Source organism: Mauremys reevesii, linkage group 10 (genome assembly GCF_016161935.1).
Source record: "Mauremys reevesii isolate NIE-2019 linkage group 10, ASM1616193v1, whole genome shotgun sequence".
NCBI classification, from domain to species: Eukaryota; Metazoa; Chordata; order Testudines; family Geoemydidae; genus Mauremys; species Mauremys reevesii.
In genome coordinates this window covers 28,089,050-28,116,828 of record NC_052632.1, presented here as the reverse complement: position 1 = coordinate 28,116,828, position 27,779 = coordinate 28,089,050, and the positions used below count along the sequence as shown (strand labels likewise).

Sequence of the window (27,779 nt, the reverse complement as noted above, 5' to 3'; positions counted from 1 at the left end):
TTCACTCAGGCCTTCCCCAAAGGCATACTGGTTCAAACTTTCACAGTCACAAGCTGAAGTGTCAAATATTTTCTTTAGGGATTACTGCAGGAGAAATACTTCTAAACTCACCATCAGTTCTGGCCCTGGAGTGCTTCAGTTAATCCTGTTTTCCTCCTAGCACCCATGCTCTGCTTTTGGAAAGAATGGCATCTGTTTCGCAGGGTCCTTAGTGTTGTCTATATTTTAGAAACACAAAACCACAATCGGAATGGACTTTTGCCTTTTTCTAAACTCACTGTATGAGATTATGAAATCTCTGATGAAAGCTTTAGGATTTTATTGGAGCATGATGACAAAGGGACATTCATAGTAATATACTTGTTGAAAATAAATTCTGCATGTCAGCTAATCTGAAGAACAGATACATAGCTATGGAAACATTGTTCCTCTTCCATTCACCAGCTCAGCAACAAATTTCCTTTTTGGCCGATGGAAAAAGTGATGGCAGCTGTACCTGCCAGTACTTAATCAGGCAAACTAGGGGTTCTGTTCACCTCCAGGCTTCTGCTTTAGCACTGGGGGAAGAACTCTCTCCCAAAGAGGAAAGGGAGATGAATAGTGCAGAGGGAAAGATGAGTTGTGGTCAGAAATGACTGCAGAAGAAGGGAGGGGAGGAAAAGAGACAAGAAGAAAAGTGAGATGGGTGAGTGATTGGGTATATGCTCTGTCCTCTGCTTTTCCTGATATTCAGATAACCAATGTTGTGAGTCTGTTATTTGTGACTAATTGTGAATGGTGAACTTCAAAACACTGAGCCTTCTTCTGAATGCTATTAACATCTGTTTCAATTGGCATTTTGTTCATCCCACATACCTCTCAGCATATAAACTTTTGTTGGTTGGACTTCTTTGTCCTGGGCCACTCAAACAATATTGTCCTTCAGCATGAGTTTTGACAAGATTAGGTGGCCCAGCTTCACATCAGCATTGAATTATAGACTAAATCATTTGTTTTCAACCTCAGGTGTGAGAGTGCTGCACTCAGTGTGTGCCAGGATGGCAAATGCTCTGCAGTGAAGTACTCTGCTCTTTAGGAAAAGACTAACAATCCATTCTGACTGTGCAAGGACCCAGGAAACAAGCATGGTTCTTGACAAAGAGCAGAACCAGGGTGCTGAGTAGAGAATAGAGTTCACTGAAGCCCTTTGAATGGCATAAAATGAGGTAATTGGCATTCTTTACCCAGGACAGAGCCAGAGTGGATAAACTAGGGGTAATGCAGATCAGCAAAGAGGCTCTGTACACGGGCCTGCCTATGTGGGGAAGCTTTTAGAATGTTTGCTCACACTATACCTGGCTAAAGATACTGCTTTGGGCAGGGTCGAGAGCTAAGCAAGCAAGCATTTTGCTAGCTGTCTGGTACAGCTTTACCAATCTACTGTTGGGCTGGCCTCAATCTTCCTTTCTGTCCCACCTTTCCCTGAGCTCAAACTTCTAATCAGCTCGAACTGTGGGCTGGCTTAGTAAGGTGCATACTGAAAGTGTCCACTCTAGATACCACCAACCATGCTTTACATGTCACCTATGAAGATTCAAAGGTCTCCAGGAGGGAAAGAAAGCTGTATGAATCCCCTGACTGTACAGCCTAGCTCTGTGCTTCTGAGCACTAAACAGTCATCATAGTCCCCCTAAAGTTGCGTATGGGAAGTAGGAAGCAATGCAACAGGGAGTCAAAAAAAATCTTTAAAGTTTCTGCATTGTTCTTCAAATTTCTCCTTAAAACTCACCTCTCGCACTATGGTGCCAACAAAACACTCAAGAGTGCTTAGGTAGCCTGGACTGTGCTGTGATAGCTGCTTATTATCCCTATTATAAATCTCTCTTGTTACTTTGTGCTCCTTTTCTGTTTGTATCTGCTTATGTAATTTTTGCACTGCTTTTGGGGCTGGGACAGTCCTTTCTTGGTGTGGTGTGTGTACACAATACACAGCACAGTGGGCAACTTATTGGCCCTGCTGGGACAGTGCTACTAAAACACAAATGCTACATCCTCCACCCCAAATTTTTTGTAAAGAAAAGTAACCTGTTTTACTTTGGTCTAAGTGCAAGTAACAAAATGGCTCCACCCAGCACCAGAATAATAGTGACTAACTTCCTACATTGCAACGAGTCTTTCCCTGTGGATATCTTGTTATGATAGTGAGATCTCATTATAGGACACTTCATCATAAGGAAAGATTGTTAGTAGTAGTACTGGACTGTAGCTAGGTTATAATTTAGGTTCCAATATATTTAATATGGTGTGGAGAGGCAGGCAAATACTTAAAATCCATTGTACATGGACTTGAAGTTCAAACAGAACTCTTCCCTCTGTTTGTCCTCATTTTGTGTTCCACTTTCCACAGACATCAGAGCATGAATGTTGACAGCATCAAATTTCAGAGTCCCCTGTGTAAATATTGGCAGAAATAAAAAGTTAACTTTTCCTTAGTGAGTATTCACGTTAGAAGTACTTCCCCACTCATCCGTCCAGGAAACAAACCATAGGCTGTGGTTTACCAGCTCAATTCTAAAACCAGGTAACACAACTCTTATTACAAATATTCATTAGTGCAAACTTGCAGTGATCTTTAATGACCAATCTATAAATAAGAAAAAATTAAAAGGTTCTTGTAATGAATAAATCAAAGAAATCTATGGCTATCCCATGATCAGAAAAAGGAGCTAAAATAGTTGAATACATTATTTGTTGGAAATCATTCACTCAGTTCTAACAGGGACTTTTTTCTGTTGAAGTCTCCCAGGAAGAGAATGGTCTGTAAATGAGATCACAGCCACACACACAAAACACTTTGGCACTTTGTAAGACTATAGCAGCTAACATAATTGCCATGTATAAACTTAAATGATGACTATATTGCTGGGAGACAAGTATTCCAGCACTCCATCCCATGAAAGAGAGCTGCTGAGGGCATTACTGACTTGGCACACAGCAAATATACTCCTTGCAATACATTAATTGTGTAAGAGCATACATGTGAGTTACTCTGCCTGCTCTAGCCTTTTGAAGTGCCAGAGGACTCTAACCTGATTACTCTTTTCTGTAATCTCTCAGGGTTGGTTGGCAGGTGTTGGGTGTGGTGTTACCAACCCTTTTCACTTTAAAAGTAGGGTTGGTGCTAGTTACTAAGGGTATGTCTACACAGCTGACATTAAAGCACTGGGAGCCCAGCTACCAGTGCCATAGCACTGTCTACACTGCCACTTTACAGCACTGAAACTTGCACTGCTCAGGGGGGTGAAGTAAAGAATTTCTAACTAAGCCTGTGTGCGTGAATGGAATCTCTTATTGTAATCCTGGCTGAGCATTCGCCTTAAACCAGAGGCTGAGCCAGGAGGGAACAGAGGAATTGCCATACAGGGTCAGACCTCTCGTCCATCTAACACAGTATTTCCCCTGTGAAGGGCTGCCACAAGCATGTGGTTCTCAGGATTCTCAGCAAGCCCCTTACTACTCAGATTATTGTCGTTTTCCCTCTTTGCTCCCACTTCTGCACATAGCAAAGCAAAGCTACTAGGAGCCTGGGATTCACCCTTCCAGGGCACCTGCCTAGCAGAGCTAGAAATCTAGCGGTGTTTTAAAATCACCCGCGCCCAGGAGGACAGCACTAGCCCTGCTAGGTGAGGGTCAGGTCCACTGGATGAAGGCGGAGGAGGGGGGAGAGGGAGATGACGAGGCGCTGCCTGGCTCTGACTTGCAGTTTGTTAAATGCCCAAGGTTGGTGGTAGCTAAGTAGTTTCAGCCTGTGCCGAGGTGCGGAGGGAACCGCTGTGAGTTGAGCGGCAGCTGCTGTTCTCCAGAAGAGCCGCCGGGTGGCAGCAGGGGCAGCAGCTCGTCCGCTGCTGCCTGTGTGTTTCTCTGCCCATTCAGGCAGCAGGGAAAAGGGAGCGAGGAAGGGCGCCCGCGAGAGAGGCGCTTTCCCCGCAGCCAGGGAACCTGCCTCGGCTCCCGCAGGGGTTTCCAGCAGCCGCTGCCTGGCTGTGCACTGGGCTCCCCGCTGCTCTCCATGGACTGAGGCTGCTTGGGTACCAGGCTTTGCATCAGCAGCACAGAGGGGTCCTCACCGTGGGGGGACTGGACGTGAGCTCCCAGGGACACTGGCAAGGTAACCGCTCTGCTTGCTCCAGCAGGTCTCCAGCCCTGCCCCGCTCCCCACTCCAGCCGCGGGAATGGGAGAGGAGAGAGGCAGGTCACTTGGATCGGAGGGTGACCTGGTGCTTTTGATCCGAGAGGCTTTAGCCGGTGCGTACGGGGTGTCGTTTCCCTCTTGGTAACACGCTGAACGTGTCTCTCTGGTGGTGGTTTGAAGGGCTGCTGAGAGCCCCACGTGCTGAGGCTGGAGTTTGCCTCTGGGGGGGACACGTTGTATATTCACAGTTCCGAGGGGAAATTGACCAGTTATTGGGCCCCACAGGGCGTAAGTGACTATTCAGCACCCCTGTCTCCCAATCTGCATCCGCTCTTCAGGCCCCCTTGATGTCCCCCAAGGGATGGCACAGAGTCCTGGTCTGCCACCAGGCTAATGTGCTCCTGCCCTGTAGGTTAGTTAATCTCAGATCATGTGGTTTGTAGCTTTGAAGGCGTGTTCTGTCTTGACACATTTCTGATCTCATCTAGGGGGATTCCTGGCCCTTCTTTTATTGTTACTTGTTTCTTTTCCCATAAGGAACCATTTCAGAGCTGCTTTCCCCTTCACACTGACTAACCCCGGGTGGTTGTAATCATAGTGCATGTAAGGAAGAGGGAGCCTCTTCTTGTTTTGGAATTGGTCCCATCTAGATAACCCAAGAGCTCATTCCAGAGGGTTTTGTACAAGAGGTTAAGGGGGAAAAGTTAGTTATTTTTATGGAGGATGAAGAGCCAGTGACCATAATCTCTTCAGTTTGGTAATAGACAGTTGGGCCATATCCAGGGGTCCAGCTTGATGCAGTGTGCAAATTGGGGTGGGTGGGTGGGTGTCTTGCAGCCCCCTATTGTACTCCCCTGATGCTGTGCTGTGCTGTGCCAGGCTGATCCCTGGAAACTGTGCTAGAACAGCCTATGAGTTGCTCCAATTTACATGGAGCTGTAGTGGCTCCAGGGGGCTGAAAATTCAGTGCAGGATTGGGGTAGTATAGAAACATCTCAAAATGCCACTTTTCCTCTGGCCGCACTATAATTGACACGTATAAACTTAAATAATGACTATACTGCTGGGAGACAAGTATTTAGCAGCAAGGACGAGTGGTGTAAGTCACTACTCCAGCTCTACATCACCAGAGGAACCCCTTTACACTCCCTGGGTGATCTCCCCTGGGCTAGTAAACTCCCCTTAGAGCCAGATTATACCAGCAGCATGGAGCAAACTGGCTACACTGAACTGTAGAATCTGGCTCACTGTTACCATTGGGATTAGTATTTCACAAATGACATTGCCATAGTCCTTTTCTCCAGGCCACTTTTTTTTTTAAATAAAAAGCCCTTAAATGAACATGTCCTTTGCTAAAAATATAAGTTTTTCCTTTAGTCTAAAGAAGTTTCAGGTCTGACATGGCAGAATTAAATAGTCACTGTGGTGATAAGAACTCTCAACAGAAATAGTAGAAATCATCATTGTTTTCTATGTATCCCTCTATTGATAAGATTTTGTTCTTTGGATTGAAGAATAGTATCACTTAATTTTGCTAGTGTCTTAAGTGGGGGGAGGAATTAGCTCAGTGGTTTGAGCATTGGCCTGCTAAACCACAGGTTGTGAGTTCAATCCTTGAAGGGGCCACTTAGGAATTTGGGGCAAAAAATCTGTCTGGGGATTAGTCCTGCTTTGAGCAGGGGGTTGGACTAGATGACCTCCCAAGGTCCCTTCCAACCCTGATATTCTGTGATTCCATGATAGCACAGTTACACAATTCTGTGGATGAGAGAAGCCAGTGCTTATTATCTTCCAACATCCCACCAGTCTTGTATGCACAGTGCTCTTGTCCCTGTCTTGTGTTCAGTGACAAGAGAATGCATTGAAAGAGACCAGTGCTTAGCTGAGTTTATTGCTGACCATGGTACCATCAGTGCATTCTTACTCACCTAACTGGTCCATCAGTCCTATGGTACATGTTTCTGCCAACCTGGAGTTCTCCCTGGCACAAGGTCTGGTGATGGATATGATTGCAGGTCATTTAGATATCATCAAGGATTCAAAATGAAAGCTAAAAATGGTGACATTATCCAGACTTTTGTAATGCTCAACTCTTTTCTTTCTTTCTTTTTTTGGGGGGCAGGGGGATGGGGGCAGGCTTGTGAAAATTTCAAATATTCTGTTGTAACAATAAAGTTGAAATCCTGATTCTCTAAACTATGCTCTGAGAGTGAGTGTCTTCAGTGAAAAACCAGATATCCTTCAAGGAAAAAATGCCATAAAATAACAAGTATGAGGGGGCTAGAAAGACCAGACAAGCTGCTCTGACTTGAGGTATCTTATAGGTGCCTTAAACCTAAGTATGGTCAGAATACCCAGCACATTTACCTGAGAACCTAATGCCTTAATCTGGCCCCTGATTCTTGCTAGTTAGGTTTTAGGAACAGATCAAATCCTGCTCTTATTTACACTGACTTAAATCTGGAGTAGTTCCATTGGAATCAAAATGCTGAATAGTGTTTGCACTAACTATGTATTCAGTTTTTTTTCTCTTTTCCTACTTAATACAACACGTTTGCTCACAACAGTTGATTTAGTTGCAGAAAATTAATTAGGGTTACTGGTGTGCAGTGCTGAGTTTTATGATGGGAGTATAAAACATTTGCTTTAGAGAATATGGATAACTGTGTCTTTTTTTTTTTTAAAACCTGCTGTCAATTAAAAGCTACAATAAAAAAAGAGACTTGAACCCTTTGGAAGACTTGGAAGTGGCCCAAGAGAGTAACTCTGGAGATGTTGAAAATAACAGTTTATCTGCTGTCATCATTTTGGGCCCAATCCTCCACTCCGTTACACAGGTTTTGTGGTGTTGTAGGCCCTGTGATCCCAGTGGAGCTGTGTGAGTGTAAAACTGTGGCAATGGAGTGTGGGATTAGGCTCTGCATTTAAACAAAAATTCTGCCCAAAGTCCCCTGCATTAAGGGCCTGATGCAAAGTCCACTGAAGTCAAGACTACCCAGGGTTTTGGATCAGGCCCTCCGAGAACATTAAGTTTGGGTAGGTAACAATGGCCTCTGCACTATCGTCATAGGCTTTAATTATGTAAGGCCATCAATTTTGGCAAATAGAGAAAATGCTGTTCTCACAGGAAGATAATGGTCATGTTGGCTGAGACCAGTGTTCCATCTAATCAGTATCCTGCCTCTGACAGTATCTTTTCGGTCACCTTAGATGCATATGTAACATTTTGTAACTTTTCATTCTTTTATACTTCACTCCTGTCATCCTCGTAATGTTCTTAACAAGCTTGAAAACTTACCTGTGAGAGCGCAAGGCTTTTCATATGTGTCTGAACAATTTTCTTTTCCAACGACAGCACAGCCTGCCATAAATGCAAATGAGGCGATGAGTCACTTAACTATGAAGTTAATTTGGCTGTGAATTTAGTGGCTATATATACCAGCTGATTACTCTAGGCCAGTGGTTCCCAAACTTTAACAACCTGTGAACCCCTTTCACTAAAATGTCAAATCTCGTGAACCCCCTCCTAAAAATGAATATTTCTAGAGATTTTTCTCCTTTACCTGAGTATAAATTATAAAAGCAGTGATCTTGGAAATATAAAATTTGTTTTGATGACATGCTTATTACACACATTTATTAGTATTATTTATCATTACAGTATTTTTATTACATTGTGAAAACGGCAACACTCTTCCAAGATCTCACTTTCGTAGCTTGTATCACTTTGAATAAGTCTGTTCTAAGACAAGGCTGCTATGTTTCATCAAAGAGTATCAGATGTGAAACCAGCAAGAAGGTATTAACGAAGCCAACTTAAAGAGTTCCTCCTACATAAGCATTCAGGTCTTGAGCAGTCCAGGCAAACAATGCACATTACAACAAAGCTTAAACTTGTTCTTCATAATTTTTAAAAACTATGCTAGCTGCCTATTTAATTTAAAAAACAGCAAAAAATATCCAGCTCCCTTTCCATTTCTTATAAGGAGTCTTGAAGTTTAAATCTCCTCAGTGTGATAGATATCCTTGCTTTGATCTGCTTGGAAGTCCAGGGGCTCTGGGCTCCTGGCCCCATGGTACCCAGGGTCCGGGTCCCTAGGGACAGCTCTGTCCGCCATTAGGGAATTTTTCCCATGAACCCCCAGGCGTTCACGAACCCCAGTCTGGGAACCACTGCTTTAGGCTATATAGTTAGCCTGTGGGATGTTGTGTACAAGCGGTTGATTGTGTACTTCTCATCTGAATGACTTCCCTGGACTGTTTCTCTGGCATGTGAGCTAGCACATGATGCTAGAAAATGACACTTACTAGGGTGACCAGATAGCAAGTGTGTCGGATAGGGGTGGGGTGAATAGGCATCTATATAAGACAAAGTTTCAAGTATCGGGACTGTCCTTATAAAATCAGGGCATCTGCTGATCCTGCACGTATCTGTCATGAGGTTGTAGAAAAAAATTATGGTATTATGTTGTACTGAGAAATATTATATAATTAAGGCCCTTTAGCTGTATCCTCAACTGGTGTAAATCTGTGTGGCTCAGTTTACTCATTTACACGTGTGTGTGTGTGTGTGTGTGTGTGTGTGTGGTGTTTTTTAATACTGCCTAAGGCTCTGGCTTTGTATCCTACTGCGTACTGCTTTGTGCAACCTTTGCTTTGGCATTTCCTTTATTATTTTTTTTTTTTATTTTATTTTTTTGCACCCTTACCCTAGTAACCTAATCATTCCTTTAACCTAGTTGTCTAATAGAACTTCCCTGGTTTGCTTTTTCTAAAAAAAAAAAAAGAGAGGCGAGAAAAAACAAAGGTAAATAGGGACTTCAGTCTCCAGGACTCCAAAGCTCATCTGGCTTGCGATACCTGGCAAAAGGTGGAAATACTTGCCTACACAGCACTGCAATGCCCTGCCCCACCCTGCGTGCCAATCCAAGGCCCATTGTAGGGAATGGAAAGAACTACATTGATTGAGCCACACAGAACTCTTCTTCAGGGCTGCGAAAGGAACTGTATACTACACTTGGTAAACAGAGGCCCATTGGTGCCAAAGGGCAAATTGTTCACTGTTCTTTAGAAGCAACTCTTGTCTCAGGCCTGGTCTACACTACGCGTTTAAACCGATTTTAGGAGTGTTAAACCGATTTAAAGCTGCACCCGTCCACACTAAGAGGCCCATTATATCGATATAAAGGGCTCTTTTAACCGGTTTCTGTACTCCTCCCCAACAAGAGGAGTAGCGCTAATATCGGTATTACCATATCGGATTAGGGTTAGTGTGGCCGCAAATCGATGGCATTGGCCTCCGGGTGGTATCCCACAGTGCACCACTGTGACCACTCTGGACAGCAATCTGAACTCGGATGCAGTGGCCAGGTAGACAGGAAAAGACCCACGAACTTTTGAATATCATTTCCTGTTTGCCCAGCGTGGAGCTCTGATCAGCACCGGTGGCGATGCAGTCCCAAATCCAAAAAGAGCTCCAGCATGGACCGTACGGATGTGATCGCTGTATGGGCAGACAAATCTGTTCTATCAGAGCTCCGTTACAGAAGACGAAATTCCAAAGCATTTTAAAAAAATCTCCAGACAGAGGCCACAGCAGGGACTCAGCACGCTGCTGTGTGACACATGTAACGGAAAGCCAAATAATCAAATGGACGCTCATGGAGGGAGGGAGTGGGGACTGAGGACTCAAGCTATCCCACAGTTCCTGCAGTCTCCGAAAAGCATTTGCATTCTTGGCTGAGCTCCCAATGCCTGTAGGGTCAAACACATTGTCCGGGGTGGTTCAGGGCATAGCTCGTCAATTTACCCCCACCACCACCCCCAGAAGGAAAAGGGAAAAAAATCGTTTCTTGACTCTTTTAAATGTCACCCTATGTGTACTGAATGCTGCTGGTAGACGCGATGCTGCGGCAGTGAACTGTAGCATCCTCGCCCCCCCTCCTTGGTGGCTGATGGTACAATATGACTGATATCCATCGTCATCATCAGCCTTGTGGCAGATGGTGCAGTACAGAAGGACTGGTATACGTCCTCATCATCAGCCCATGAGTGCTACTACTTCCCAGTAGATGGTACTGGACGGCTGGTAACTGTCTTCATCATAGCAACAGGGGGCTGAGCTCCATCAGCCCCCACCCATCATGTGTAAAGAAAAGATTCTGTTCTGCCTGGACTATCATAGCAGCGGGATGCTGGGCTCCTCTCCCCCACACTGCTTAATGTCCTGTCTGGACTATCATAGCAGCTGGAAGCTGCCTTCCCCTCATTTTATCTCACTAACAAGTCACTGTTTCTTATTCCTGCATTCTTTATTACTTCATCACACAAATGGGAGGACACTGCAACGGTAGCCCAGGAAGGATGGGGGAGGAGGGAAGCAACAGGTGGGGTTGTTGCAGGGGCACCCCCTGTGAATGGCATGCAGCTCATCATTTCTGCGGGATCTGACACAGAGAGGCTGTGCTCTCTGGTTCTCTGATACACTGGTTCTCTAGTATACTTGCCCCATACTCTAGGCAGGACTGATTCTATTTTTAGATACCATAAAGGAGGGATTGACTCGGGGAGTCATTCCCATTTTTGTCTTTTGCGCCCCCGGCTAACCTCAGCCAGGGGCACCCATGATAGCAGCAGAGAGTACAGTACAGAAGGACTGGTAACCATCATCTCATTGTCAATTTACAATGGAAGCAGATGGTACAGAACGACTGATAACCATCTGTGCTATCATGCAAAAGCAAATGAATGCTGCTGTGTAGCACTGCTGAATCGCCTCTGTCAGCGGCATCTAGTACACATACGGTGACAGTGACAAAAGGCAAAACAGGCTCCATGGTTGCCATTCTATGGCGTCTGCCAGGGCAATCCAGGGAAAAAGGGCACGAAATGATTGTCTGCCGTTGCTTTCCCAGAGGAAGGAGTGACTGACGACATTTACCCAGAACCACCCGCGACAATGATTTTTGTCCCATCAGGCACTGGGATCTCAACCCAGAATTCCAAGGGGTAGGGGAGACTGCGGGAACTATGGGATAGCTACAGAATAGCTACCCACAGTGCAACGCTCCAGAAATCGATGCTAACCTCGGACCGTGGACGCACACCACCGAATTAATGTGCTTAGTGTGGCCGTGTGCATTCGATTTTATACAATCTGTTTTACTAAACCGGTTTATGTAAAATCGGAATAATCCCGTAGTGTAGACGTACCCTCAGACCTGACAAACTCACTACACCTGATATTTATCCATGGTATTTATCCATGAATGGTTGCATGTGAGGGCTCTACTGACAGCTTGTCTCTTGTCAACACGCACAATTGTTGTGAGATGTGTGTACCAGTAATATTTTACGAATAATTTAACTCTATTGAAAAATTATGCCCTTATGGTCTTGAAGTGAAAGTGATGTCATGAGCAAATCGTATGTGTCTGTGACAGCCCATTCAAGTGGGAGGGAGTTGTCACCCCTCCCCAACTAGCCAATTTCCCACTATCACAAAAACACAGAAAAGTCAATGGAAAACCATCAAAGATGTACTATAAACATCAAAACCACTTGGATGTAAAAAGGAGCATTATACTAGACGGAATCACTCTGTCTGTGAATAAGGACAAAAGACAAATTCAGTGTATCACAGGATAGAGAAAGACACTCTGCATCCATTCACTGAGGTGACATCTTGTTGAGTGGTATGTTTCATGAAAGATTGAGTCCTGGTTCCTGGGAGGCAAGCCAGCTCTCCAACAGACTGAACTCGGGGGGTGGGAGGGAAACCTACTTTATTACATAGGAAATAAGTGTAGGCCCTAGTTTACATTTTATGATTTTTGTTTTGTATTGTAACCATCTGTTTCTATTAGTCACTCTTGTTTCTAGTGGAACCTCTATTATTTCTTAAATAAACCTTCTTATGTTTTGTTATGAGTATGTGTAAGTGCTGTGTGTTCTACAGGGGCAGTGATTTAAGGTTAAACTGGAGTACATGGCTCCTTTGGGAGCAGAGGTTCTGGAATTTCTGAGTAGCAGCCAGTGTTGGGCTGGAGATCACAGGGGACTGATTCAAGGAGATTGGGGTGCACTTCTTGTTAACCTGCAAGGCAAAGACAGGATTGGCATAGCCTGGACGACCGTGGCTGAGTGGCTGGCAGTGTTAGGGAGCTGACACCCAGCTACCAAAGGCAAGACTCCCTTTCGCTAGAGACAAGGGGCAACAAGGTGACTTGCAGTCCTGGGTCTCCTGAGAACCATCACAGTTCCTCTTCCAATTTTGACTAACATTGGCAATCCATGTCAAACTTCAGGACCAGGCTTCAAAGAGAAACTGCTGAGCTCCAGTTCATCTGCAAATTTGACACCATCAGCTCAGGATTAAACAAAGACTGTGAATGGCTTGCCAACTACAGAACCAGTTTCTCCTCTCTTGGTTTTCACTCAACTGCTAGAACAGGGCCTCATCCTCCCTGATTGAACTAACCTCGTTATCTCTAGCTTGCTTCTTGCTTGCATATATAAACCTGCCCCTGGAAATTTCCACCACTTGCATCTGAAGAAGTGGGTATTCACCCACGAAAGCTCATGCTGCAAAACGTCTGTTAGTCTATAAGGTGCCACAGGATTCTTTGTTGCTTTTACAGATCCAGACTAACACGGCTACCCCTCTGATAATTGGCAATCCAGTGGTTAATGCACTTGCTATTGCACTCCCTCCGCCCAGCATTGGGCTCCAAAGCTGCCAGCAGAAAAACAAGACAATTTTGCTTTTGGGGCCTTGTGAATTTAAGGCTGGAAAGGCACCCACTTCTACATTGGCTTCTACAGTTGCAGAATTGTGGCATTCTTGGAGCGCTGGTCAGTATTAATAAGGTTGGCAGTGGTTGCCATTAAACCCTCAACACTTGCCAACCTCTACCACGTAGTGGCAGCTGGAGATACCAAGTAGTGGTAACTACTGGCAAGTGTTTGACTTCTTAATGGCAAGCGTTGTACTTGAAATGTTACAGTGCAGTGCAAACTGGGCGTGAATGATCATTGTAAATAGGCAATATTGGCTAGATGCTCGGATTGGCTGTCAGGAGCTGGGCTTTTACTCTTCAACACTGTCACTGACTTGTTCTAGTCATGTAGCCTCTTTCTCTGTTCCCCATATTGGATATTAATATTCCAAATATTAATAAATATTCCAGAAGGATATTAATATTTACGAACTAGTGCTTTAATGTATTCACATGAGAAGTATATTAGGCATCAAAATTATAATGCAAATTCTTTTAATGTATAAATAAATCACATGATACAGTGTGTGTCCTTTGGATTTTTTTTTTTTTTTTTTATTATTTTTTTTTGAAATTGCAGCTTTAGCACTTGCTTTTTGGCTATTTGACATGAGCCTGGCGGTTCTGTGCTGCTACCTTTTGGCATCCCATTCCTGTATTTATTTTGGATATTCTGTCAACAGGAAGATTCCATACCCCTTATGTGGAAAGACAAGTTTTAAAAAAATTACTTCTGTACATTCTTAGTGGCTCCCACAGATACTGAGAAAACAATCTATTTTCTGTAAGGGCCTGATCCAAAGCCCATTGAAGTCAATGGAAAAGCTCTCATTGACTTGAATGGCTTTTGGATCAAGCCGTAAATGCATGATGTAGGAAAAGAAACGGGAACAGTGAAAAGGAACAGTGCTTGGTTTGTGGCATTCTTTTTTGTGTGTTACAGATCTGTTTTTAACTTAAAAATCCCCAAGTTTTACAAAAGTCATTGTTCGGACTTTACCAATTTTTCACCCAAATTTGGACCACTCGTATTGAATTTTCTTAATACAATCAATATTTTCATATATTAGATGTATTTATGTTATTAAATTTAGTCTAAGTATTACTGCAAGGCTGTCTGTTAAAGTAAGGCAACATAGCGGAAGATACACGTGTGTGCATATGTTTACGTTCTGTTTGTGCACTCCATGAAAAAAACCACAGCATTAAATTGCTTTTACTTTCAATAGTTTACTTTCATTTTTCTTTGTTGCTTTTTTCTGTCTTCCTATCCCCCAATATTAACCCCTAAAACTGAAGTTATTTTTTTCACTGATTTTCTTAAAGAAAATTTAATTTTTTTTTGTTATAAATACTTATAAATTAATGGGAAACTTCTTAAACAAAATAGAAACTGAAAATGAAGGGTCTTCTACACAGTGTATCAGAACTCCAAACACAGTCCTCTACAGATTGTCAGCCTGTGGGTGTCTTTACCCAGGCATGGAAGGTAGTAATTACACCTGTGTCCTCTTTCTGTTAGCACACGGAGTACTTCTGTTTTGCTGGAAAAGTAACTGTCAGAGCTGAATTAAAAGCACACTTTGCGATTACTAATCGGGTGATACAAACTGGTGGAATGACTTGATAGAACAAAGAGATGTAGACAACAAGGTCATCTTCTCCAGCATTAGGGCTGGATTCTCCAGTGGCATAAATCTCTGGAGCGCCCACTAGTATTTACAGCATGAAAACAATAATAAAAAAAAAGCTCATATGATCAGAAAGTAAATGGACAAACTCCCCTCCTTGGAGATGATCCGTGTCTAAAGAGACTTGGGTTTGGAGTTCTCCTGACTCAGAGGTATTCAACCCTCTTGTTACCCCAGCACAAGGGACTATCTGTGCAATGGGAGAGGTGTTAACCCCTTGTTCGCCACAACTGGGTAGTGCTAGTTTTAAGGAGCAAACTGTTTGTTCTATTTACACTTATTTATAGAGAGAAATGTATGTGTGCTAGTGAGATGGAAAGCAAGTCTCTATGTGATTTGTTTGGAGAAATGGCCAAGTCTTAATCCTCTCGAAATAAAGGTTTCTAGTGAGATGACAGATGTCGCCATATAGGCACTTCTGAGGCCCTGCTCTGCTATTGCTTCACTACCAATTTATTACTGTGCAGTACTGCCAACACCATGCATAAAAAGTCATGTTAGTCCCCTCAAATCTTGAGATTTTAAATAATACATTTTGCTTTATAGTTTTTTGAGCCCTTAGGGTTGTCGTTGTTTATCAAACTCTTCTCTGAAGCTATGAGGGTTAGAAACTTTTGTAATGAAAGCTGGGATGGTGATGTCATCCAGGGCTCCAGGAGGTGGTTCTTCCAGAAAATCTCTAAATATTGTGATCCTTGTGATTAAACTCTTGAGAGCTGGCAATGCTGAGAGAAATTCGTCCCTGTGTTGAGAGCTTAACCAGGGAACAAGCTTTACAGTTATCCTCTGCGTAGAGGTGAATTTTGCCCTGCAATAAGAGTAGAAAGGAATTGCAAGCCTTCTGAGATTCCCCCCCCCCACTCTCCCTTTTTAATAAAGATGTTAATCGTGTAAAACTCCATATAACCCATGGGACTATGTAACTGGACAGTGTAATACTATTTTGTAAGGTGCTGGATTTTCTACTGCCCCTTTGTTTAGTTCACTTCCTGATTTTGTTCAGTTCTTCACATGATTCCTGGACTTCTAAAAACACTGCTGTTAATAAGACATGGCTGCTATTAAATCTGATGGTACATATTATAATACTGAATGGTTAAACTTCTGCACTGGCTGACCTCTCCCTTGCTGTGGAACCCACATTTGGGGATCACTTTAACAGCAGAGGACAAAGAACAAAGTTCAGCAGAGAAATCTGGGTGAATGGGACCTCGATGAAGAGAAAAGAGCTTTAGGGAAATACAAGTGTCATGGTAGCTCACCATCCTCCAATGTGCCACTGACCTAGATGGATGTATTCCTGGCTCCCACTGCCAGAGGTCTGGGAAGGGAAGGGGTCAATGTAGCTGTTTTAAAACGCTTTTCTTCGTGATGACTACTGGTTGATGAACACTCCCTTCAGTATGCCAGCTGACGTCACCCCCTCAGTCTGCTGCATCCATGCAGAAGCAGGGCTATGGTAGTGTTCTCTCTTACAGGAAAACTTCAGCTAGGTACCCTAATATTTACAATTCTTACTCAGGCAACACTTCCATTGACTGCATTTGGACTAGTGTGAGCTCAAGATCACTTATAAGCATAAGGATTTCAGTATGGGGTCTATAATAGCTAAATAGTTAACTAAGACTGTATTAAAAAATTTATGGCATAGTGTGAGGTTGGCAATTCTGTGGGGTCTTAATTTTTTCAAAAAAAAATCTAAAATTGTCTTAAAAATCCTTTAAAATCCATATGAGCACCTGTTCCAGTATCTTGCATGGTGATTGTCTCTCCCATCAATGCCTGATGTTCAACTCATGCTGAATTATTACCTGAGCAGTGCCCGAGAGAGGTTGGATACTCTCAGAGTAAGGTGCTATTTAGAATGAATAGGAGTATTGTAATCTAGCCCTTCGGGAATTGAAGTTTGCTAAGGACCAGATTCTACTCCCTTGTACTTGTGCTGAGTAATAGCTACCTTGTTGAGCAGTCCCATTAATTATCTTAGTGGCAGAATCTGCCTCTAAATATTTTATTTATTTATTTAAAAAAAAACCAGTGAGAATTTACTTTGAAGATAACTTTGAAACTTTCTGATTTCCAGTTCTTTCTCATGGCAACGCCCATTGCGTCAGTTCTATTTTTTTTTGAAGTTGCTAAGGTGGTGGTCATATACATCAATTGTATTTTTATTTAGGTATTGTTTTGTCTATAAGATATACAGTGTGATTTTTTTTCCCTTATCTTTAATCTGCCTATCTGGTTGGCTAAGAGAAACCAGGTGTTCAGTCCCACGCCAAGTAATTATAATAAAATGACATTCCATAAGCTGCCCAAAAGTCAGGATATCCTACAGGATGGACTCAATTATTGAATCTGGCAGCAGTGAAAACTGTATCTAATACTTCTCTAGTCCCGTGGAATAGTGCACTGGATAAATGAACGTGGAACAGCGGATAAACCTGCTTGCTGTGACCCCTTTGGGTCTGTACATGGAATTTAAACATTCAACTAGAGCACCAAGGGGATTATGACTTAAAAGAAAAAAAGGAAATTAACTATTAACTCTTAGGTCGCTAGTACTGTTCAGGTTTGGCAGCCAAAGAAATACTGTGCTTTTTTTTTTTTTTTTCTCCTAGACCTGGTAGCTGCGGGGGTTCAGGATGAATGTCAGTATTGATCTTGTAGTGATACCTGATCATTAAAATGCAATTTCCTTTACTCCTTAACGTTACTATTATTGCTTTTAACTGTTAATCCATGTTACTCAGCAAAAGTTAGATTTTTATTATTCTTTGCTAGCCTACAGGTTAGGGGTCCAATCCAGTGAGGCGCTGAGCACTCTTGTTGGGGTCAGGGGGTTGGGAGCACTAAGCACCATGCAGGGGAGATCTAGACTATTACAGGCTCAGGCCTTGATTTATTACAGTGGTGCTGACAACGCTGCTCTTGTTAATTATCTCTAACCATCATCATTACCGAGTTTATATCCTGTCTGCTCAGATCTGCTGTTGGCTGATGGGGGGCTTAGCACAGCAGGGCTCTGCATGGGAGCACAGTTTGAGTCTGTGTTTTAACATAATTTGAAAAAAATCCATTTGGCAGTTTTGAATGATTGGGGTATGGAAAAAAATCTTAGAAAGTTGTACGATGCTACTTCTGTACTCAGGGTCTGAGATTGGTTCAACTTCTTTTGAATATTTACCTGTGACTAATAGTTTAAAACAAAAACATGATTTCAAAAGACTCTTTTCAGAAACCAGGACTTAAAATAAATGTTCAGTAGTTTTTGTTTCTCCTAATGGAGATTTCACAAAGATGGGTTTTATTACTCAAGTTTACTGTGCATGTGCAGCACCTGTATTGATCCAGTAGATCTTTAACAGCTCCCAAAGAGCCATTACAATTAAGATGATTAGATGATTTAGTTGCTCCACAAACTAAGTTTCCTTAAGCACATTGGTTATGCTGGTTCTGGCAGTGTTTCACATTTCTGCTTTCACATGCCCCTTTCCCAAACTGCTATTGTATGGGTTGAAATGGAAGCTCCCGTGTCACTGGTATTATGACCCGCTTTCCTCTGACTTTTCTTAAATGAGTGTGCACAGTTATCAACAAACTCTATAAATGAGCTTCAGTAAGCGAGGTGGCAGGAAAAGTACCCCCGAAAATTTTCACCTTTTGTACTGGGTGCCTCAATGTGGTGGGAGTGGCAAATTTCGGATCTTAAAAAAATCTGACAGTCCTGCAACCTACAAGTTCTGTTTTAGACCCTGTTCCTGTCATCGAATAAACCTCTGTGTTACTGGCAAAAAAAAAAAAAAAGTTTGAGTCAAACACAAAAATCAACTTGGACCCCTCAATTCTCCTTTTAAGATGCAATAAATTCTGAAACTAAACCAGCATTTCTAAATTATCCACAGTGCAGTAGCCTCCACCACTACACATAATTTAGGGCCTTTTGCAGAACTCCATACTCGTGCAAAACTCCCAGGGATTTCAGTAGCTTTTCTTAAGTATTGTGTGAGGGGTTCTGAATAGGGCCCTGATTGTGTCAGGTGAAAAAGAGGTCAGTTGTTGGCAGATGTTGAACTAGTTTGTGCTCAAGGGCAAATTATTACAGAGCAGTGACCCTCACCTGCCATCAGTTGAAACTGCAGGCAAAATACCCATCTGTATACAACTGAAAAAAGGGGATTCACAATTTATTAAACGAGGAACTTCTTGAATTTGCAAGAAAGGGAACAGCAAAACTCAGCCCAATGCAAAGCCCTGGCTAAGGCAAGCATGAGACTTTCCACTGTGCTGGAAAAGAAAGATGAACATAAGAAAGGGCCATCTCTCCAGTTTGTAATTCCTCAAGAACAGTCTTGCATCCATTGTGCAATTTTTCTTTTCAGTGGCCCATGGTGTCTCAAGTTGGACACCCACCACGCTGAGGCATCCAGTATCAAAATATGTATGTCTGCCATGGATGATAGGCTTTACCTCCCTTTTAAAAGAAAGGAGGGCAAATTTCGGATCTTAAAATCTACGTGAGGTGTCCAAGTTGATTTTTCAGGACTGTCAGATTTTTACACACACACACACACACACACACACACACACACACACACACACACACACACACACACACACACACACACACACACACACACACACACATATAATAGACTAATACTTGATTAAATATGATGATTCTATGGCCTGGGTTATAATTGAGTGCAGATTAGATGATTTAATGATCTCTTCTGGCCTCAAAATCGGTGAATACAGTAATAATCTTTATACTAGTCCTCAGTCTATTAAAATATTTTAAAAATTCACATAGGAATGCATCCTCCAGAGACACTACATAATATTTACCTTCCCTTTACGAGAGACATTTTTTTAACATAAACAGATGATGTCCATTTAAATTGCACTTTATCACAAATCTCTTGAGTTTAATAATACATCTTGTCTCAATGGCAAGTCATCAATTTTGGCAGAACGTGTGGTGAAGTCCCTCTGACTACCTTGTTATCTGAACTGATCTTAAGTTACCTCTGTACGTTTTTGTAATTTCAGCATGTGAAAATGCTGGTGTAATCCTGTATTTTGGATTTATATTCTTTTACAGTCACTAGCACTTAGTTAGTGAACTAAGCAGCTTTGCCCAATGATAATGTAAGAAGGAAGGAGAATCCAGAGTTAAGCTACATATTTTTATTGAAGGTTGAATGAAATAAGCTAAGACTTTTTTTATTTTTCTTTCTATTCCAAACATGGAACTGCTAAATTTAGTGAGGAGCAGCATTTCATTCTCCAAAGAAACCAACTTTTTGTAATTAGTGAATTGAGTGCTTATAAAAGATACTCCATTACTAGCACAGAAGGGTAAGGTTCTGATCAAGACTTGTTGAAGTCAATTGACTTTGGATCAGGCCCTAAGAATATCTCTCTCTTCAACAGTTAGAACAGGAGTCGGCAAGTTTTCAGAAGTGGTGTGCCGAATCTTCATTTATTCACTCCAATTTAAGGTTTTGTGTGCTGGTAATATGTTTTAATGTTTTTAGAAGGCCTCTTTTTATGTCTTTAATATATAACTAAACTATTGTTGTATGTAAAGTAAATAAGGTTTTTAAAATGTTTAAGAAGCATCATTTAAAATTAAATTAAGATGCAGAGGCCCCCGACCGGTGGCCAGGACCGGGGCAGTGTGAGTGCCACTGAAAATCAGCTCGTGTGCCGCCTTTGGCACATGTGCCATAGGTTGCCTACCCCTGAGTTAGAACATAGGCATGTATGCAGTGTAGTTGTAGCCATGTCAGTTCCAGGATATTAAAGAGACAAGGTGGGTGAGATAATATCTGTTACTGGACCAACTTCTGTTGGTCGGAGAGACAAGCTGTGTGTGGCTCAAAAGATTTTCTTCAGGTCCCATCTCACCAACAGAAGTTGGTCCAATAAAAGAGATTACTTCACCTGTTATGTCACCTGTTACTTCACCTGTCTTGTCTCTCCAAGAACATAGGCATGGCAGTTCTGCTATTCAGGACAGTGCTGTTAAGCCTGTAGCTTCAGGGCCCCACAAAGCTTGGTGTAATATTTACTGATTATGTTGCAGTGCAAGATGATGCTGAAGACAGGCAACCTCATGCTGACTGAAAGATGTGTGGGGATAATAACTTGGAGGATCAGAATATTTCCCATTTTTATTGTGTCCATGACCAAAGCTCACTTTGGGTTTCTCCTGTCTGTTATCGGAAACTTCCATCAGCCTAAATCTCTTCACAAGCACATCCAGTAGTTCAGGACACGTTGCTTATTATTTTCCCTCGTCAGCCTACTCTGCTCGTGCAATTTATGCAGCATATGAGTTTTTGTGGTGTATATAGACTGCATCTTGGCTTTGCAGATGTGGGTTCTGATTGAGTGACTCTGCGAGTGACTCTGCAAGTGACCCCGGGTTGGTTTGAATTGACCATGCTGCTATTTAGCCAATTCTAAGGTCCCAACTCAGATATACCACCAGGCAAACTCTCTTTGAAGTCAAGGGAAATTTTACTTATAGAGTTAGGCAGAATCTCAAGACTAAAACCTGATCTGAAAAGGACAACAACTGGGGCTTAAAGTGGAGTTCAGGCTTCATGGCCCATTCGTTTCTTAGCTTCTTTATTGAGACTACTAATAAGCGTGCCAATTAGGGTGACCAGACAGCAAGTGTGAAAAATTGGGATGAAGATGGGAGGTAATAGGCGCCTATATAAGAAAAAGCCCCAAATATCAGGACATCTGGTCACTCTAGTGCCAATGTTTGGTGGTGGGTTTGTGATGTGACTGTTTTGTCCACTATTCCGGCTAAGACCATCAACTCATTTTCCTCAGGGTCCTGGACAGCAGCCTCAGACAACCTCTTTCCAAAGAGGGAGACTTTAATATTCAGCTTGTAAAACTTTTTAGCCCTGATGACTGATAACTTGAGAGTCTCAACACAAGGTTATCTATATTTTTGTGTCTGAGCCCTCATAGGATTGTAACACTCAATGTAGTTTACATTAAAATGATAGGAACACTGAGCGCACAAAGCACAGCAGTGAACCAAAATCTGGGTGTGTCTAAAATCTTTTCCCAGACTCTAACAGGATAGGAATAAACAGCGTGAACCTTCACATCTGATGAGATCACATCTTGGTTGTAAAGGTCAGAAGGCAGGTATAAGCCAGGGATGAATGGTACCAGGAGCGGCTCTTCTGTTTCAAGCCTGCACCAGAATGAGAACTATGCACTGAAAATGTCCACAGATATCACTCCAGGCTTACATTGGTGTAACTGAGAACATAGTTTGGCCCTCTCTTTGCAGGTGTGCAAATTTTGTGCCTTAAATATATCCCAGGCTGCCTTAAATACCATACTGTCTCTTCCTTTCTCTTGTTTAGCCAGTAACGAGCATGTTATCTTGTTCTGCTATCCTTGTTGTTTAGGGCTGCCAGAGAATTTAACCTTTCTTCTCTCTTCCTGTTTCAACTTGCTCACTTTAACAGTGAGGGGCAGAGGTGCAAATATAGGTTTCTTGAGGATTAAATAGCCCCTCTCTGGGTGATAGAGGGTCAGCAAAGTAGTTCTGACACATGCTGCTGCTATCTTGATTTTTTCCTAAATATTTTCCTGTTGATTCAGAAGAGAGACTTTTTTTTTGTAAGACTGGTGAGCTCAGGCCTGCCGGACTTTGTATTTCCATGGATAAAGATATTCAGTGTCTATTTTGTCATGTTGGGAGTGTTGGCCTGAGGCTTGTTATGGGGCAGAAGCTACCTATGTAAATAAAACTGTATGGAGCAGTCTTCAAATAGGTATTCTTGATTGCACTCACATTATTTGTTGGCATGTAGTCAACTTGCAGATGCACATGCAATTTGACATCACAAGCATTCAGCAGACATTTTGTCACTCATGCAGGTGGCTCTGAGATCCATTTAGCCCTTCATTTTCCTCTTCCGATACTTCTGACAATTTTGCAATAGATTATTTGGTTTCACAGTGCTCTTCAGACCTCTCATTAGATCCATTATCATTCTGTAGGAACATAAAAGAAAGTCATAAATCTTCAAAATGTTTTTGTTGTAATTTTGTTGCGGTATATGGGGAGTCTGAGCAGACAACTTTTTAAAGAGGAAGAATTTGGAAACTCATCAAGCATATGTCCAAGCTCTAAAATGTGCCAGGAAATGTGCATAAACTATGCCACTGGCTGCTATTCTGTCCATGATCCTGAGTTTGTTCCTTATCTTTATACTGACTTTTTTTTAAAAAATGAAAAGCAACACCCATCACTCATTACTAGGTAATTACTAGGTAATTTGAATTCCTTTAGGAGCAGACTTGCAGCTGCATTTCAATCAGAATTGACATACTTAAGATTTATCTGACTACCATAGTATTGCAGTATTAGGTGACCTGAAGTTAACACAGATTTCATGTGCCATTTATCATCTCTTCAGTGGTACCTAAAGTCTACCCCAGATGGGTGCACAAGAAGCTTCTACTTTCACTCCTGCACAGAGGCTTTTCATTACTCCAGGATGCTCTCTCATGCTACTCTTCAAGAGGTGTAGCAGGATCTATTCTGGCTCAAGCAGCCCTGCCCCTCTGATGGTGCTGTGCCTGTGTTGGGCACAGTATCTGTGAGCACTCCTACTGAGGCAGTGGACTTCTGCTTGACCCTCAGTATAGAACTGTGGCTTAAAGCCACAATTTGTCCTTCTAATGGCATTTGAGTTACAAGAATGTCTGAGCAGTGCTAGTTTGGTTTAAGTGGGGCTTGATTTAGATGGGATTTGGTGGGGCAATTTGGTTCTTGCTGCCAAAATAAAGCCATTGACTTTCTTAACTGAAAGGAGAGGACTGAAGGGGAGAGGCGCTCCCCTTATTTAATATTTACCACTTGAACCCCAGTCACAGTTTCTGGACACTGGTTAGTGAAAAATGTACATCAATAACTATTAGCTGTTAATTTCACTCCTCCTCCCCTTGCCACTTATGGCAGTACTGAAATGTGTGATAAAACATTTGTCACTAAAACTTGTGTTGAAAAGGATTTAATGAGTTATTTTGGGATGTGCGCCCATACTAATTTCCATTGGAGAAAGTACAGGAAGCCAGTGTTCTGTAATGCAGCACTCCATTGAGTCACAATGGGGTGCTCGTTGTACTGTAAAGCAGACTACAGAGCCTCTGTGAATTGCTCTGGCAGTCTCAACATATTGGAGCAGGATATTTATTTGGCCATAGCCCAGTGCTTTCCATCTGTAAACATAATTTTTTTGTCTATACGTAGATATGCCAATAATCCAACACTGAATTGTCTTGACTGTAACTGTACCGAGGAAGAATTTTTATTTTCCTTGTTTAATAAATGACCCTTGTGTCTAAGCCGTATTAAATTCTCTTTCAAATGTTTAATCCAACTCACAGAGTTTTGTAAGAGAATTTCACAGATAATTCTTTCTATAGGCCTGATTCTTATCCCATTTGCATCAGTATAAACTGGAGAGAATTCTGCTGAAGCTTATGAAGTTCCAACAGTTTAAGTGACTTAGAATTGGGCCCCATAGGTTTTTATATCAATTTCTGTAGAACCCTATGTGATACCTAGAGATCTCTATTGGGTTAATTTCTGTTTCATTCTATAGGACTTTCCTGTAGAAAAGTGGGAATCTTTAGTTACTGTTTCACTGGCACCCCATGGAGTTGAGCATCCAACTCTCATTTAATTTCTTCCTTTGAAAATCCCAGCTGAAAAGGGCAGGATTTCAACATCACTGGACATTCTTCTGTTTTCCACAGAGCAGGAGTAGCTCCTTACACTGCCTTGTCAGTGTTCACCAGCCCTGATTTAGGGATGAGAGGGCTCATCATTCTTCATGCCGGATTTCTCCTGAGACAGTCCTCAATGGAGGGCCAGTTTTAGTGGCTACATAACATGGATGCCTACTAGGAACTAAAACACTTCACCAAATAATGACTTGCGGTCATCACCAACCTGGGCAGCATTCAAAAATCTAACCTACAGGCACATGGCTCCCTTCCTGAGTCCCCTGAACCTCCTTGGCCTCTGCTTACTACTACTGCTGCTGCCTTACTCCCAGCATTGTGAGAACTGCTGGTTGGGCCCTCGGAAGTATAATCAAGGCAACTTGGGCAGTCTGAACTAGTACATACAGTTTGGTTAAAATATGAAAATACAGCTTGCCTCCTGCCACCCCTCCTTAATGAAAGCTGCTGTCTGGCAGCAGGCAAGCTGTATTTCCATATTTTAACCAAACTGTAAAAAGAGAGAAACTGTCTTTATCTTTTGACTGGATATATCTGGTGTTGGTGCTCCTGAAAATTAGCTGATGGTAGTGCTTACATATGTTTTACTTGAATTTCCAGGTACACATGCCGCCAGTTAATTAGTTAGGTTTTTCTAATAAGATGGCTCAATTTTTTAGAGAGGCTGGTGGGCCTTTGGTTCTCATCCCAAATACACATTTGGTAGTTTAGCCTAGCTCCTCTGAGAACTAGCATCCACCTCATGAGAGAAACAGACATTATTAATTGCTGTTGGTAAACCCATCTTCTAGGGGAGGCCCTGACTAAGCTAGGACAAAGGCTGGAAGACTTTTATAGTTCTAGGAGGCTTTGTCTTCCTTTGTTTGCATCTCACAGCACCAAATGAGTGCAGGGAAAGGCACTGGTAAGCTTATAAACAGTTAGCAGCTCTGGTTGTAGAACTGCTCCTGCTAGAACCAGCACAGCAAAGCAATGCTTTGTGTTAAAAACAGCAATGTTTCTGCTATTGGGATGCATAGGGACTTTGACCATTTATAAAAATGGGGGAGAAATCAAAGTAAAATCCATCTGCCTTCATCCTAGTCTGTCATTCACCCCGGTCACTTCACAGCCTGGTATTTCCATCTTCTGGAGAAGGGGCATGTGTGACGTTTCCCCTGGTGTTATCTGGACCGGTGATCCGCCAGGTCACTCCAATCCTCGACTCTGGGAGCCAGCGTTACCCAACTCCACTGTGAGAAACCCCCCCCCCCACTCCTGGGTTGTTTCCGCACAGCCTCTAGCACAGGGTTCGGCAACCTTTTAGAAGTGGTGTGCCGAGTCTTCATTTATTCACTCTAATTTAAGGTTTTGTGTGCTGGTAATACATTTTAATGCTTTTAGAAGGTCTCTCTCTATAAGTCTATAAACTATTGTTGTATGTAAAGTAAACAAGTTTTTAAAAATGTTTAAGAAGCTTCATTTAAAATTAAATTAAAATGCAGATCTTATCAGTTTAGCGCAGTGGTTCTTAACCTGCGGTGCTCACACCCCCTGGGGCAAGGCCGGTGCAAGGATATTTTGTGCCCTAGGTGAAACTTTCACCTTGTGGCCCCTCCACACATTGGTTCATTAGGGGCAAATCCCAATATAGACCCCAGGGGCCAGCCATGCTCCCCAGACCAGGTTCCCCCCCTCCTGCCCCCTTAACTCCCTTGGCGGGTGCACAGTCCCCCTGTGAGCCCTCCCCACCCCACCCGGGTGGCCCCCTGCCCCGAGTCCACTCACTGGCTTTGCCAGGCTTGGGCCGCTGCAGCAGCTCGGCAGGGAGTAGCCGCCTTCTGGCGGCGCTGGAGAGCCAGAGCGTCCCACTTGAAGCAGCAGCGAGCCCCAGGCATGGAGGAGCCGGCGCGGTGCAGGGGGGCAGCAGCCCTGCAAAGGCAGCGGCGCCGCTAGCGGGGAGCAGCTGCGCCCCTCCTGTCCAGGTTCCGGCCCAGCACCCCCCCCCCGGGGGCTCCTTCAGGCTGCAGTGGATGTATGTGGGCACCAGCCTCCATGCGCCCCTCCCCCGTCACCTAGGGTTACCATATTTCAACAATCAAAAAAGAGGGGAGAGCCCTGCCCTAGCCCCACCCCCATCCCCTCCCTCCCATTTTCCACCCCAATTGCCCCCGTCAGAACCCCCAACCCCACCCTGCTCCTTGTCCCCTGACTGCCCCCTCCTGGGGAGCCCTGCCCCTAACTGCCCCCCCAGAACCCCACCCCCTACCTAAGCCTCCCTGCTCCTTGTCCCCTGACTGCCCCCTCCTGAGACCTACCCCCTACCTGTCCCTTGACTGCCCCACCCTTATGCACACCTCTTCCCCCAGACAGACCCGCATGGACTCCCACGGCCCCATCCAACCACTCCCCACCCCCTGACAGGACCCCCAGAACTCCCGACCCATCCAACCCTCCCCCTGCTCCCTGACTGCTCCCCGGGACTCCCCTTACCATGCCGGTCAAACGCTGGCTCCACATGGAGGCAAAACTCTACATGGAGTGCTGAGGCAGCGAGGTGCGGAAGCTGCAGGAGGGGCAGCGGCAGTGGCGGCTCACACTTCTGGGAGCTGCAGAGCCCGAGCGCGGTGAGGGGGAAGCTGGGGGGGGGGTGCACCTGCCCGGGCTGCAGGCCGGTGCCCCCCCCAGGGGGGGCTCCTGCAGCAGATGCATGCGGGTGGCGGTCCCGGTGCATCCCCCGGCTCCTCCATCGCTGCGCTCAGGCTCGGCGGCTCCTGGGAATGTGAGCCGTCGCTGCCGCCCCTCCCACAGCAGGCTCAGGGCCTTGCTACCTGGTGGCTCACACTCCCGGGAGCCGCAGAACCCAAGTGCGGTGAAGGAGGAGCCGGGGGGGCGCGCCTGCTGTCGGTCTGGGGTCCCGGCCGCCGGCCCCACTCAGCCCACTGCCGGCCTGAGGTTCCATTCACTCAGCCGGCAGCGAGCTGAGTGGGGCTGGCAGCTGGGACCCTGGCTGGCAGCCACGTGCCAGGCAAAATCAGCTCACGTGCCAAAGGTGGAACCCTAGGAACCTCCTGTCATGGCTGATTACCCATTCTGGCACTTTGAGTGCAGAAGGTGAGGGCTTGCCAGGATTCTAAACATTAATATTGGCCACTCCAGGCTTGTATTAAACTCCCAAGGTTATAGGTTCTCTCTGACCTTGAATGGGTAGATGCTGCCACCACCCAAATGCAAACCCCTTGGAACCCAGGAAGACACACTTGGGAATTCCTTCCTGTGGGATACCTTCAAGCCCTTTCATCCGCTCCAGGGAAGAGCTGAGAAAGAAAACAAAGGAAATTAGCTGTTTCCCCCAGCTATTTAAAC

General features: G+C 43.8%; 1 protein-coding gene across 3 annotated transcripts in view; it reads left to right on the top strand.

The window, feature by feature from the left end:
• Positions 1-549: 549 nt before the first annotated feature.
• Positions 550-27,779, top strand: part of THSD4 (thrombospondin type 1 domain containing 4) — a 606,703-nt gene continuing 579,473 nt past the window's right edge. For 2 of the 3 annotated variants that reach the window (XM_039492160.1, XM_039492156.1), the window contains exon 1: positions 550-685. The gene's annotated coding sequence lies outside the window, so the exon portion shown is untranslated. Of the gene's footprint in view, positions 686-3,913; positions 4,148-27,779 lie in introns of those variants that run through there. The other variant, XM_039492157.1, reaches the window with a different exon arrangement.